This window comes from Pinus tabuliformis, chromosome 6 (genome assembly GCF_031772625.1).
Source record: "Pinus tabuliformis cultivar Carrire ecotype Pingquan chromosome 6, CPIR1, whole genome shotgun sequence".
Lineage (NCBI taxonomy): Eukaryota > Viridiplantae > Streptophyta > Pinopsida > Pinales > Pinaceae > Pinus > Pinus tabuliformis.
Window position 1 is genome coordinate 1,130,855,739 of NC_142292.1, and position 14,357 is coordinate 1,130,870,095.

The 14,357-nt window shown below is 39.1% G+C and overlaps 1 protein-coding gene and 1 pseudogene across 5 annotated transcripts in view; one reads left to right on the forward strand and one right to left on the reverse strand.

Moving 5' to 3' along the window:
• Positions 1–14,357, reverse strand: part of LOC149262861 (peptidyl-tRNA hydrolase, mitochondrial-like) — a 160,183-nt gene that overhangs the window by 57,298 nt on the left and 88,528 nt on the right. The gene's annotated exons all lie outside the window — the stretch shown is intronic.
• LOC149262862 (cullin-1 pseudogene) lies at positions 11,192–12,925 on the forward strand (annotated as a pseudogene).

Genomic DNA, 14,357 nt, shown 5'->3' on the forward strand with positions numbered 1-14,357 from the left:
AACAAATGGAAATCCAGAGAAAGCAAGGCAAAGAAAATCATCCGGGACTCTATTGACAAGCGCTTGGTGGCCTATGTTTCTGAACTGAACACCTCCAAGAAAATCTACGATAGACTGACAGGGAAATGGCACTTACAACTCTTGGAGGACTACCATTTGCATGGTATATATTTAGGACTACTCTTCTCAACAATAATGTAATTCCCGAATTTGAGGAATTAATGGCAAGATGCATTCAAGAAGAAGCAAGGATGGAAGAACAAGAAATGCCCACACTTAAAGGTCATCTCATTGCCTTTTCTTCTCATGCTAAAAGAAGAAAAAAAATTGAGGCTATATCCAAGAAAAGGCTAGAATATGAAATATCCTGTGAAAGGTATAGGCAATGTCTCTCTTAAATTGAATCAAGGTAATACAATCCACCTACAAGATGTATTATATGTACCTCATCTCAAAAGGAACCTGGTATCCATTTCCGCAATGGAAGACAAAGGCTACAAGTAGCTTTCAGTGATGGCAAGGTACATGCATGGAAAAACAATATTAAAGATGCCTTCACTCTTGGGTTTCGAGTTGATTCATTATATCATGTCGGAGGAAGTCTGCTAGGTGTCATGTCTTGTGACACATCTCTTCAATTTGAACTATGGCATCGGAGGTTTGCTCACCTTCATTATAAAGCTCTACCTGAGGTAAGAAAAATGGTGACCGGGATGCCCGAGTTCAGATTAGAGCAAGAAGGTGTATGTCCCGGATGTGCTGAAGGAAAGCTAAAAAGGGGACCATACCCCTCAAGCCAAAGCAAGACCTCCGATATATTGCAATTAGTCACTCTGAGATATCTGGTATGATGCCTGTGAACTCCTTGGGAGGATATTCATATTACCTCGCTTTTACAAATGATTATTCTCGCAAGACTTGGATATATTTCTTGAAAAAGAAGAATGAAGTGTTCTCCTGGTTTCAACAATTCGAAGCCTTGATCGAGAATCAAACCGAAAAGAAGATCAAGATCTTAAGGACTGATAATGGGACTGAATATGAATCTAATGAGTTTCATAACTTTTGTAAAGAGGCTGGCATTAAGAGGGAGACTACTACACCATACACTCCTGAACAGAATGGTGTGGCGGAAAGGAAGAACCGTACGATTGTGGAAGTTGTCCGTGCTATGCTCCATGATCAAAGACTTCTGAAGTTTCTATGGGCCGAAGCTGCAAACACCGTCGTATATGTACAAAACCAATGCCCCCATCAAGCATTGGGTTCTAAAACTCCTAAAGAAATGTTCACCGGTAAGAAACCTGATGTATCTCATTTTAGAATTTTTGGAAGCCCTATATATTTTCATGTGCCGAAAGAAAAAAGGAATAAATTGGATGCATCTGGAAAGAAAGGAACCTTTGTGGGCTATAGTGAAAATACTAAGGGCTATAGAATCTATGTAGCCAGTCAAAGGGAAGTCGTGATTAGTCATGATGTCACCTTTGACGAAGATATGGCTCTCAGCAAGGTGAACAATCTTCCTACAGTGAGGAGCTCTCAAGAAGCTAACACCAGGGAACCGAAGGAAAAAAAGTATAATGCTCATTTTGTCGCTCGTGGCTTCTCCCAGAAGGAAGGTATAGACTATGACGAGATATTTGCACCTGTTGCCAGATATACCACCATCCGCTCGATCATAGCCCTTGCGGCTTCACAAGGATGGAAACTACATCAAATGGATGTTAAGACCGCGTTCTTGCATGGTTCGATCAAAGAAGAGGTCTACGTGGAGCAACCTGAAGGATTTGATATTTATGATCGAAAATCTCATGTGTGCAGGTTGAAGAAGGCCCTCTATGGGCTGAAGCAAGCACCCCTAGCATGGTATCAGACGATCGATAGCTACTTGATGAAAATGGGATTCAATAGGAGTGAAGTCAATCCCAACCTTTACTTTAAGGTTGAAGATGACAAACCTCTCATACTGGTGTTATATGTTGACAACCTCTTTTTAACAGGTGCAGACCCTCTCATTCACAAATGTAAGAGGGAGTTGGCTTTTGAATTTGAAATGAAGGACCTAGGACTGATGCACTGTTTCCTAGGACTTGAAGTTTGGCAAAAGCCAGGAGAAATTTTCCTATCTCAAGGAAAATATGTGGTGAAAATATTGGAAAGATTCGGTATGGTGGATTGCAAGCCCATAACTACCCCGATGGAGTTTGACTTCAAAAAGTTAAGCAGTAGTGCATCTGCACCTATTTTACAAAATGCCACCGAGTATCGTCAACTCGTCGGAGCAATAATGTTCTTAGTGAACTCCCGTCCAGATATATGCTTTGCAGTCAACACGTTGAGTCAACATATGGTTGAACCTCACCACATACATTGAATTGGTGCCAAGAATCTGTTGAGATATCTTCGTGACATAATTACTTATGGGTTAAGATACAATGCCAGAGATGTGAGACTACTTGGGTATACTGATGTTGATTGGGTAGGCAGTGTGGTGGACCGAAAGAGCACTTCCGTGTGTTGTTTCTCTTTGGGATCTGCCTCGATATCCTGGATGAGCAGGAAGCAAAAGTCAGTGGCTTTGAGCACCGCCAAGGCAGAGTACATTGCTGCTAGCATGGCCTCTTGTGAGGCGATCTGGTTGCGAAAGCTCTTCAGTGAGTTGTTTGCATTGGATACCACCGTGATCCTGTGTGACAACCAGAGCGGGATCCATTTATCAGAGAATCCCGTATTTCATGATCGCTCCAAGCATATCGATACCAAGTACCATTATATTCAAGATATGGTGCAGCAAGGAGCAATAAGACTCCAACATATCGGTATAGATGAACAGGTCGCCGACATTTTGACAAAGCCCCTAGGAAAGGTCAAATTCCTGACGTTCCGAGAACGACTTGGTGTCATTCAGAGACCCTATTATGAGGGACGAGTATGATGTATTGTGCTCTGGGAGCTCCAGGGGGGCACGGGGTACTTCTTAGAGCGACATGTGACCACAGGGCGACTCACCATCCCCTGGTAGTGCACTATGTACAGGGTAAAGGTTAAACCTTCCCCTGTGACACCCCATGGCGACTGTGGAACAGGATGATTAGTTCTCCTATGGGCCAGGATGATTCATTCTCCGTGGCGACTGTGGAACAGGATGATTAGTTCTCCTGTGGGCTAGGATGATTCGTTCTCTGTGGCGACTATGGAACAGGATGATTAGTTCTCCTATGGGCCTGGATGATGTGTTCTCCATGGAGATTGTGGAACAAGATGATTCGTTCTCTTGTAGGCCAGGATGATTAGTTATTCGTGGCATCCACTGGACAGGATGATTCGCTCTCCTGTGGACAAGATGATTCGCTCTCCTGTGGACAGGATGATTCGCTCTCCTGTGGACAAGATGATTCGCTCTTTCGCGGGACAGGATGATTCGCTCTCCTGTGGACAGGATGATTCACTCTGCTGTGGACAAGATGATTCGCTCTCTTTCGCGGGACAGGATGATTCACTCTGTTGTGGACAAGATGATTCATTGGAGATAACTATGCAGTGCATACTTACTGCATAGTTATATTTTGATGGTGTTCATTTTTAAAGTCATTTCTATGAGTAATCTCCACAGCTAATCTTATCATGTACATATTTTCATATCCGGGTTCCTTCTTGTTGTCCCTTGCATCTTTACTGGTTGTTTATTCCAATTTTCTTAATCCAGAGACCACCCCAATTATTTATAATCAAATTTCTTGGGAATTGTTGAGGATTCTCAAGTAGAGCCCATGGAGGCATGGAAAGCTTTGTAATTGTACACAACGTGGGGTTTTAAAAGAGAATTTTTTTATTTTACCTTAATTAAATTAATCCATTTTTTTTTAATGAAGTGAAATAATTTAATTAAAAAAAAAAATGCAAGTAGTAGTTGTCCATAACCCCAGATTTTCTCTATTCTTGTAAAGCCCCTCTTTCCTTGATTATTAAAACCCTTGCGTGATAACCCATAAATTATTCCTTTTACCTTAGGGAGTTTCCTCCTAATATATTATGTGAATTTTAATGAAAACGAATTTACAATACTCGATTCTCTTCCGTGAAAGAATGAAATGCAATAAGATTTATTTAATGGTAAGTTTCGGTACTGTCAATAAAAAATTTTGGGTGCCTCCACGCAGAGGGAACGAAATTATGGATTATTAAATTTTGGGTCCTTCGAAAGATAGTCAAATAATTTAATTTTCAAGTTTTCTATCCTTATGTGATCCACCCCTCAAATGATGCAATTGCGAAGGAAGTTAAATTTCGAGAAAGCTCATGTTGTTTTAAATTGTTACTTCGAATATAGTTTCATGTGCCCACCATGGCCTAGTTCACTCATGGTTAAAATTAATACAATCAGTCTACTTAGCAGTTTTGGTTATCAAGCTTTGTCATAAACGACGAAGTCTATTTTTCTTTATTATTTAATAACTCGAGTTGTCACTGAGTTAACTCGATTGTCCAGCTGTCGTCGAGTCAGATTATTTTGACTTTACCAAACCCAAATACAAGTGAATTTTGACTATTATTTTGCTGAAGCTATTTTGGTATTAAATTTTGGAGTTACTCAACGTTTTCAGTTATTATACACCATTTTTTTTATCTTCAAAGTGGGATTATTAGTTTTACTAATCACAATGCGGGAATGCGTTATTCCTCTTTTCGTTCCTTGCCAGTGGAATATATGCTGGAAATTCATTTTCTTAAAGTTTATATTAGTCCTTGTATTTTCTCTCATTAATATTTTCAGGAGGGGTATTTAAACGTTCATTTGAAAATTCTCTTTTATTATTTAAGGGATTATTCCTTCGTAATCTCATAATAAAAATACATTTTCTTGAGTGAGTTTCAGATTTATTTCTATTTATTCTTATTTAGAGTTTTAGTATGGTTATTACTAATTTTTTTTTTTTTTTTTATTTATTTTCTTTGTATATATTTTTAATATCATTTATTATTTAACATTTATTATTTATTATTTTTATTATTTATTATTAAGTGATTTATTTATTTATTATTTATTATTTTATTATTAATTATTTTTATTATTTATTATTTATTATTATTTATTATTTATTATTTATTATTTATTATTTATTATTAAGGGGAGCTGGACGTTAACCAAGCAACAAGGAGGAGCGGTCAAGCGCCATTGATCCCATCACGATTTCCCATGGCAATCCAGCGCAACACGAATTGCAGTCAAACGCATACAAAATGCAATAAAACGCAGTACCAGTTGACCGAAAAACATTTGTCTGCCTTTTGCTCTGGACAGAGGCGTTGAGGCAATGAAACACAACGCAGAGGACAAAGGACAGAGGCGTTGAGGCAATGAAACACAACGCAGAGGACAAAGGACAGAGGCGTTGAGGCAATGAAACACAACGCAGAGGACAGAGGCATTGAGGTAATGAAACACAACGCAGAGGACAGAGGCATTGAGGCAATGAAACACAACGCAGAGGACAGAGGACAGAGGCGTTGAGGCAATGAAACACAATGCAGAGGACAGAGGCGTTGAGGAAATGAAACACAACGCAGAGGACAGAGGTCAGTCAGAACAGTGCTCAGGTCAGAACGACAGAGGGCAGTGCTCAGTGGACAGTGCTCAGACCAGCGTACAGCCCACAGTAGCAAAAATGAAGGGAGTTACAACTATTTTGAGAACTTGGCTCTGATACCATGTCAGGCCAGGCAGTAACTCCAATAGGCAGTAAAACTGATTCGATTTATTCCATTAGGTATGTTATTGTTATATACAAAAGGGTGTGACTGCTTAGTTCATCTCCTGATGACTGTTCACATTCCTAATTTAATTATTTACATAAATTCACCTAATCGTGAGGATTAGGTGTCAACAGGAGCCTCCTCATTTGGGCATTGGATTATGTTGCATTTGAGCTAGTCACTTTGACTTAGAGCACGCTGGCTGTTTAGCCTGTCTGCAGCACTGTTTAGTGCATCAAGTGCCTCCGTTCGGAGATGTCACCCTTAGCCTCGGGGGACTTCGAGTGCCTGCTCGGGCAAGGTAGTTTCATCAGTATTTTGCAGGAGGAGCGATCTCTGGAGTTGAGGAGGAACTGAGCATCTGAGGATTGCGCAATCTTGAGAGGGGAGGACGCAATCTCTTTTGGTAGGAGCTCCAGATTGGGTTTATGTGGTGGATTTGAGCTTGGAGATTGAGCAGGGAATCAACCCTTGCATATTGGAGGATTTTGGCAGAGTCTCGGGTAGAGTTTTGGAGGATTCTCTTCAGGAGCAGCGCAGAGCCTTGAGGGATAACGTAGATCCTCAAGGGGGGTGATTTTTGGGGGTCGGCTATTTTAGAAAAGCTTTCTGGGCTTTTCTGGGTTTATTGAGCAGAGGTTGATTCTAGAGTTTCAGCATTTTCTAAGGAGGGGAACAGCCTCAAATCCTCACTTGATTCTAGCAGTAGCAGCAGCACAGCAGTTCTCCGGCAGCTTGGACGCAGTTCAGAGAGAGGCCATTTCCTTACCATTCTGAGTTTATTTCTTCACTTGCCTTGTGCAAGTCAAGGTGCTATCTTTCTGATCACCTCTTGTACTCTTTCCTTTACTCAGTATAATAAAATAGCTTAGCATTTCTCTCTGCATTTCTCGAGTATCTGCTTATATTCCATGTATACATTATTGTATGTTGCACTACTGTTATTTTTATCTCTTTGAGCTTCCCGGCTACTATACCACTTGTGTGTTTTTTTCCTATACTCCTAGACAGAGTCTGGAAAGGGCCAGGTAGCCTCCAGATCTCGTCCTCTTTTCAGAGGCGACATATCTGGTAAACGCCCTCCCAGTCCATCTCTGTTGGAGTTTGCTTGTGTTTGAGGGATATCCCTAATAAGGGATATTACAAAAAGCAAAAGCACGAGCAAAAACAAAAGCCAGAGAAAGAAGACTAAATGAAAGCGAAAGTCTGATGATAGCAGCGATAGTGTTGTAAGCAAGGCATCTGTATTTTCAAGTAGTCGTGGTATGTCTACTGAAGAGTCGAACTCTGGAACATCTTCAGAGTCCGATTCTGAAGAAGAGCGAAGGAGAAGAAAGAAACATAATTATAGAAGGAATCGTAGGGATAGCACATCTGAGAGTGATTCTGAATCTGATTCTGGATACAGTGATACTATGTCACTCGCTCTTAGTGTTCTAACTTTGAAGAAGCAAGGAAAGGTTGTTGCGGAACAGGTTTGCTGCAGTCAACTATATCTTGCAACCCCATGACGCCAATATGCCCGGATCCATCCAAATACATATTTTGGGGTCCTAGACCAGTCCTCAACCGACCCGAAGTCAATGTCATAGTATGTACCATTCTCACTGGTCCCAGACCAGTCCTCTACTGACTCGAAGTCAGTCTCAGAGTATGTACCACTGGTCCCAGACTAGTCCTCTACTGACCCAAAGTCAGTGTCATAGTGGGTACAACTCCTACAACTGGTCCCAGACCAGTATCATTGATCCCAGATCAATGAAGGTCATCCTAGTATAGGGAGCGGTAGATACAATGATGCGTCCTCGGTACTACTATGGTCCCTATCCTCATTTCCCTGCTCATTGATCAAATGAGAGGTACTTCCCATGAGTCTCGGACTGCATGGGTAGGATGCCTTGACAGGAGAACTAATCATCCTGTCCACAGGAGAGCGAATCATCCTGTCCCACAAGAGAGCGAATCATCTTGTCCACAGGAGAGCGAATCGTCCTGTCCCACAAGAGAGCGAATCATCTTTTCCACAAGAGAAAGAATCATCTTGTCCACAAGAGATCGAATCATCCTGTCCACAAAAGAGAAAATCATCCTGTTCCACAAGAGAGCGAATCATCTTGTCCATAGGAGAGCGAATCATCCTGTTCAGTGCACAACACCAGGGGAGGGTGAGTCACCCTGTGGTCGTATGTTGCTCTAGTAAGAACCGCAAGCTCCCAAAGCTCAGTGTATGCAACATGCAGGACCCTTTTACAAGGGTCTCTTGACGACTCCAAGTTGTTCGGGAAAAGTTTGATCTTTCCCCCGGAGCTTAGACAAAGTGTAGCGACTTGTACATCATCTAGAGCTTCCTCGCTCATTGACTTACCATATCCCCAATAAGGTAGTATCTGATGTCTATCTGCTAGAGCAATCATCGAATATGGGATTCCTCAATAATCAAATCCCCCCTCTGGTTGTCACAGAGAATCACAGTGGTATGTACAATCAGCTCACTTAAGAGCTTCTGCAACCATGCAGCTTCACACGAGATCATACTCGTAACTATGTATTTGATCTCGGCGGTGCTTATAGCAACCGACTTCTGCTTCCTGCTTATCCATGATATCAAAGCAGAATCCAAAGAAAACCAGCACTGAGAAGTGCTCTAGTGATCCTCCACACTGCCTGCCCACTCAGCATTCGAATAATCATGCAGTTTCATGTTTCCGACAGTGTATCTCAATCCATGAGAGATTGTGCCCCGAAGATATCTCAGAGGATTCTTGGCACCAATCTAGTGAGGCTCAACCAAATATGAGCTCGCCATGCTAACTGCAAAACATATGTCCTGACAGAAGTTCACCAAGAACATCAACGCGAATGAGTTTATGAAACTCAGAGGCATTTCCCAAATCTGGTGCGACATCATTACCATATAACTTCTGAAAGTTAATATCCTCGAGGTAGTTACAGCTTGCAGTTTATCATTCCACATCCGGAATCCAACTCCCTCTTACTTCTGCAAATGAGAGGGTCTGTACCTATTAGAAATAGGTCATCCTCATAAAGTGCCGGTATGAGAGGTCTATCATCCACAACCTTCGGGTAATGGTTTGGATCGGTTTCACTCCTAGTGAATCTCAACTTCATCCAACAGCTATCAATCCTCTCATACTACGCCCAGGGTGTTTTGCTTCAAGCCATAGAGGGGTTTCTTCCACCTGCATACGTGAGATTCTTGATCATCAATCTCAAACCCCTTGTTTGTTCCACACCTGTGGACCTGCTACATGAGGGGAATGGTCCCCTTGTAAGATTTTCCTTTGGTACATCTCAGACATGTACTTTCAGGCTCTTTTTGAATTCAGGCATCCCTATCACCATCTGACTCACAGACCTCCGGTGCTATGTGTCAGTGGACATGGTCCCCAGTGGACTTCCTACAAATTGATACAACCCTAAACTCAAAAACATCTTTGAAAATTCTATTTTCAAACACGTACCTTTCCATCAATGAGTGCCACCCTAAAACATTTGACTTCCATTGCTAGAATGGACACTAGGTTCTTCTTGCGATCAGGTACATAAAAGAGATTCTGTAAATGAATCAAGTTACCCTCATTCAATTGAGGGATAACATTCCCTACACCCTTTCTGGGATAGGTGGCATCAATTCCAAGTATAATCCCATGATTGTTTCCATCTCTACCAAATTAGAGAGTGTACCCATTTCTCCGATGAAGTGCCTTGAAGCACTATAATCAATAAGCCAGATTCCCAAAGAATCTGAAGGAGAGGGCCAATACAAGATAACGCTTCTTTATCTTATCAGAAACAACATTTGATTCTTCATACTTGGGGTTCCTTGCTTTCTTTGAAGAGTCAACCATTTCCTTGATGAATTGTATTGCTTGTCATTCCTTTGATCATTGAAGATGTTCCCAAAATGATTGTTTATCTTCATAAAGTGATGTGTCTCTGCATTCGGACACTTCTTCGCATAATGGTCGAACTTATTGCAACCAAGGCATCCGCCTTTCCTTTCACCCTTAGATCCGAACTTCCCAATGAAGTGATCTTTAGGTAGGTCATCAGAAACTTCTGCTACGCCATTTTGATAATATTCTCTGCTTTGACTTCACCCTTAAGTGAATTAGAAGAGGGATGATGATCCCATTGATCCTTTTGTCCTGTCCCAACTATCTTTGGTGATTGCTCTTTCACTCTTGCTTACGCATTGTCTTCACCTCAGCTCTGATACCATGTTAATTTTAGGTATGTTCTATGCTTAGAGCAATTTATTTCAATTTTCACAGTTAGCTTCATATCTTTTCCAGATTAGCAATCACATCAGTATTAAAGTAAACTGCAGATAGAACATAAATATAAATCGCAGAAGACAAGCCAGGACAAGAGGACACAAAATGTGGCACTAGCCAGGGACAAACCCCAATGTGGGGAAACTGTTATGAACATAATTCATAACAATTAAATAAATAAAATAAAAATAAATATTAAATAATTAAATATTGGTTAGGTTAAATAAATCATTAATTAAATGAACAAGCATGTCTAAAAGACATGCCCATTCACGAAACGTCACTTGCTGAGGTATAAAAGTAGGGCTTCATTGTACATTCAAATCATCTTATATCATCTTATACATTTTATATATATTAATAAATTATTATTAAGTACCTGTGTGTATTTTTACATTCAAGTCTACAAGCTATTAGTCTTTTGTCCTTCAGCATAGTTTTTATGCTACAGTATGTTATGAATATAATTCATAATAATTAAATAAATAAAATAAAAATAAATATTAAATAATTAAATATTGGTTAAGTTAAATAAGTCATTAATTAAGTGAACAGGCATGTCTAAAAGACATGCCCATTCACAAAAGGTTACTTGCTGAGGTATAAAAGCAGGGCCTCATTGTACATTCAAATCATCTTATATCATCTTATACATTTTATATATATTAATAGATTATTATTATTAAATCCCTGTGTGTATTTTCATTCAAGTCTACAAGCTATCAATGTTTTGTGCTTCAGCATAGTTTTTATGCTACAGTGGTATCAGAGACATGGCACACAATATAATCATGCAAGCCTTTGAACGTAGTTCGCCGCACAATGTGCCATTACATTCATGTCCTGAATACATTGAACATTTTAGTGAAATTCAAGAAGCATTTCAGCATTTAAAAAAATCAATTGCAGAAGTTAAAGCATGTCGAGAGAAAAATGTGGAAGAAGAAAAAGAAGAAGAATTTGATCAAAATGTTGATCTTAATGGCAATGAAAATGATCCGGATGAAGATGATGTGGATGAGGACTATCTCGAAAAACAAGAAGATGAACAATATCATAACAACGAGGAAGATGCTAAAGAAGACATTAATGATGATGAAGAATCACTACGTTCTACAGAAGATCAGAAAGAGGTTATGTCAATTTCAGATTATGATAAGAATGAAGATGATCTTTCAAGGATGTATAGGTTGTTTTGTAGGATACCCAAAGGTCTGGAACCGATAGCCCATTTTTTTAAACAGCATGTTAGTGATGAGGGAACAACACTTGTTAAACAAGCAGAAGATGCAACAAGCAATAAGAAGTCAGAGAAAAGGGATATTGTTGGTCCACTAGAGCAAACATTTGTGTGGGAGGTTATTGAATTGCATGACAAGTACTTGTAGTATGTCAGCACGTGCTTTGTGAACCATTCTCTTTTCCACAAGGCATTAAAAGAAGCATTTGAGGTATTTTGCAACAAAGGAGTAGCAGGAAGCACAAGTGCAGAATTATTGGCTACCTTTTGTGACAACATATTGAAAAAGGGTAGCAGTGAAAAATTAAGCGATGAAGATATTGAAGAGACACTTGAGAAGGTTGTAAAGCTTCTTGCATACATTGGTGATAAAGATCTATATTCAGAATTTTATAGGAAAAAACTAGCACGGCGGCTTATTTTTGATAAAAGTGCAAATGATGAACATGAACGAAGTATCTTAACAAAATTGAAGCAACAATGTGGAGGCCAATTTACATCAAAGATGGAGGGAATGCTTACTGATTTGACTTTGGCACGGGAGAACCAACCAAAGTTTCAAAAATATCTTGATGATAATGTGCATGCACATCCTGGAATAGATTTGACTGTAACTGTCTTGACTACTGGATTTTGGCCCAGCTACAAGTCATTTGATCTCAATTTGCCTGCTGAGATGGTAAAATGTGTAGAGGTATTTAAAGAATTCTACCAGACACAAACTAAACATCGAAAGCTTACATGGATATACTCCTTAGGGACGTGCCATCTTTCTGGCAATTTTAATGCCAGATCGGTGGAGCTTATTGTGACAACGTATCAGGGAGCTGCATTATTGCTTTTCAATAATGCAGAGAGATTGAGCTATTTAGAAATCAAATCGCAGTTGAATTTGTCCGATGAAGATATTATTAGATTGCTACATTCACTTGTGTGTTTAAAACACAAAATCCTGATTAAGGAGCCAAATACAAAGTCTGTCACACAGTCTGATTACTTCGACTTTAATGCAAATTTTACTGACAAATCAAGAAAGATTAAGATTCCTCTTCCTCCTGTGGATGAGAAGAAGAAGATAATTGAGGACGTGGACAAAGATAGATGTTATGCAATTGATGCTTGTATTGTTCGAATCATGAAGAGTAGGAAAGTTTTGGCCCATGCACAGTTAGTAACAGAGTGCGTTGAGCAACTTGGACGAATGTTCAAGCCTGATTTTAAAGCAATCAAAAAGCGAATTGAAGATTTGATCACAAGGGAATACTTGGAGCATGAAAAAACAAACCCTCGTCTATGGTATACGCCCCGTCTGTCAATAGTCAAGCCGTCAAACGCTGCGGGTTAATCAGTGGGTCAAAAGCGGTGTCTCTTCAGTCAAGGGTCAACAGGCATGTCTTGCGTCGATTCACTCAGCTCGATATGTATATGGCGTCGGGCATCGATTCACATGTAATACAAGCCTCCGCCATTATCCACGCCAGAAACGAAACGTATTAGACTTCTGCCCGATCCCAGTTGTCATCGTTTTTTCACCAACAGTCCAAGCAACCATTGTACCCTTCCATACCCCTGTCGTCGGTCAATCGTGTCCCTACGTCTATGAAGCGTGGTCCTTGCCGTCTGTCATGTCATTTTGGTGGCCAGCGTGAATGCGTCATACGTTTGGTTTTTGGGTCATATATATATACGCTATAGTTAATTATATATAACATAATTATATGATTATATTTATATATATAGTTATTTATATATCATATAATTATATAACATATATACTATTTAAGTATAATTTAATTAATTAATATATTTTAATTAATTAAATTATATTAAAATATATATATATATTAGAGAAAATAAAAATAAAAATAAATTGAAGTTAAAAAAAAAAAAAAAAAATTATAGAGTTATAAAAATAAATAAATATAGAGTTAAAAAAATATATAAATAAATACAAGGAAAGAGTACTGATAAGCTACATGACGAATCGAGATGACAGACACTAAGTGAAGAAAACCCCCAGCATTAAAGCTTTGACGACAAAGCTTCTGAAGGAAGAGGCTATGTTATGAATATAATTCATAACAATTAAATAAATAAAATAAAAATAAATATTAAATAATTAAATATTGGTTAGATTAAATAAGTCATTTATTAAGTGAATAGACATGTCCATTCACGAAAGGTCACCTGCTGAGGTATAAAAGTAGGGCCTCATTGTACATTCAAATCCTCTTATACATTTTATATATATTAATAAATTATTATTATTAAATACCTGTGTGTATTTTTACATTCAAGTCTACCAGCTATTAGTCTTTTGTGCTTCAGCGTAGTTTTTATGCTACAGAAACCCTTGATCAATTCTTCTTTTATGTTCTTCAAAGTTCAGTAGAGAAAGTGAGAGAGATAGTACATTTACAATAAAAGTCAACACTTTGACTTTTGATATCTGCATGAGATCAGTTGAAGACATATTGCTTCAACTGATTCTCTAAGGTGACTCCTTCACCTATCATAATGTTGCCTCTCGTCCATTTGTTGCACATAACCATGTGACAGTGTTGAACCTTGATGATAGAGCTACTCTCATCTGCTCTCATCATCATGCTGCTCATTATTTATCATGCCCATTGTGCTGCATCTTCTATCATTATGCAGCCCTATTCATCATCATGTTGCTCCTTACTTATCATGCCCATTGTGCTGCATCTATCATCATCATGTTGCTTCATTCATCATCATTCATCACTGCTTTGATGAGAGGATTATACACCATGACTATTCCTAGAGGCTGAGATGATCTTTGTACCTTGAGATCATAACTGCACCTTACTGTACTATAAGATTATGATCCTTGTCTCTTACTTTTGATGAAACTGACGCTCTTCGCAGAGGTGATCACTATCACTGCATATAGGTACATCATCTGATACTTCAAGTCACTGCTATACAAGATGTATGTCACCTAGATCTATATACCGAGATCTTCTTCATCCAACCGAAACCAAAATCAATGTTTATAGTTGTTGTGATCATAGCACATCAAGACTGCTGCAAGTATG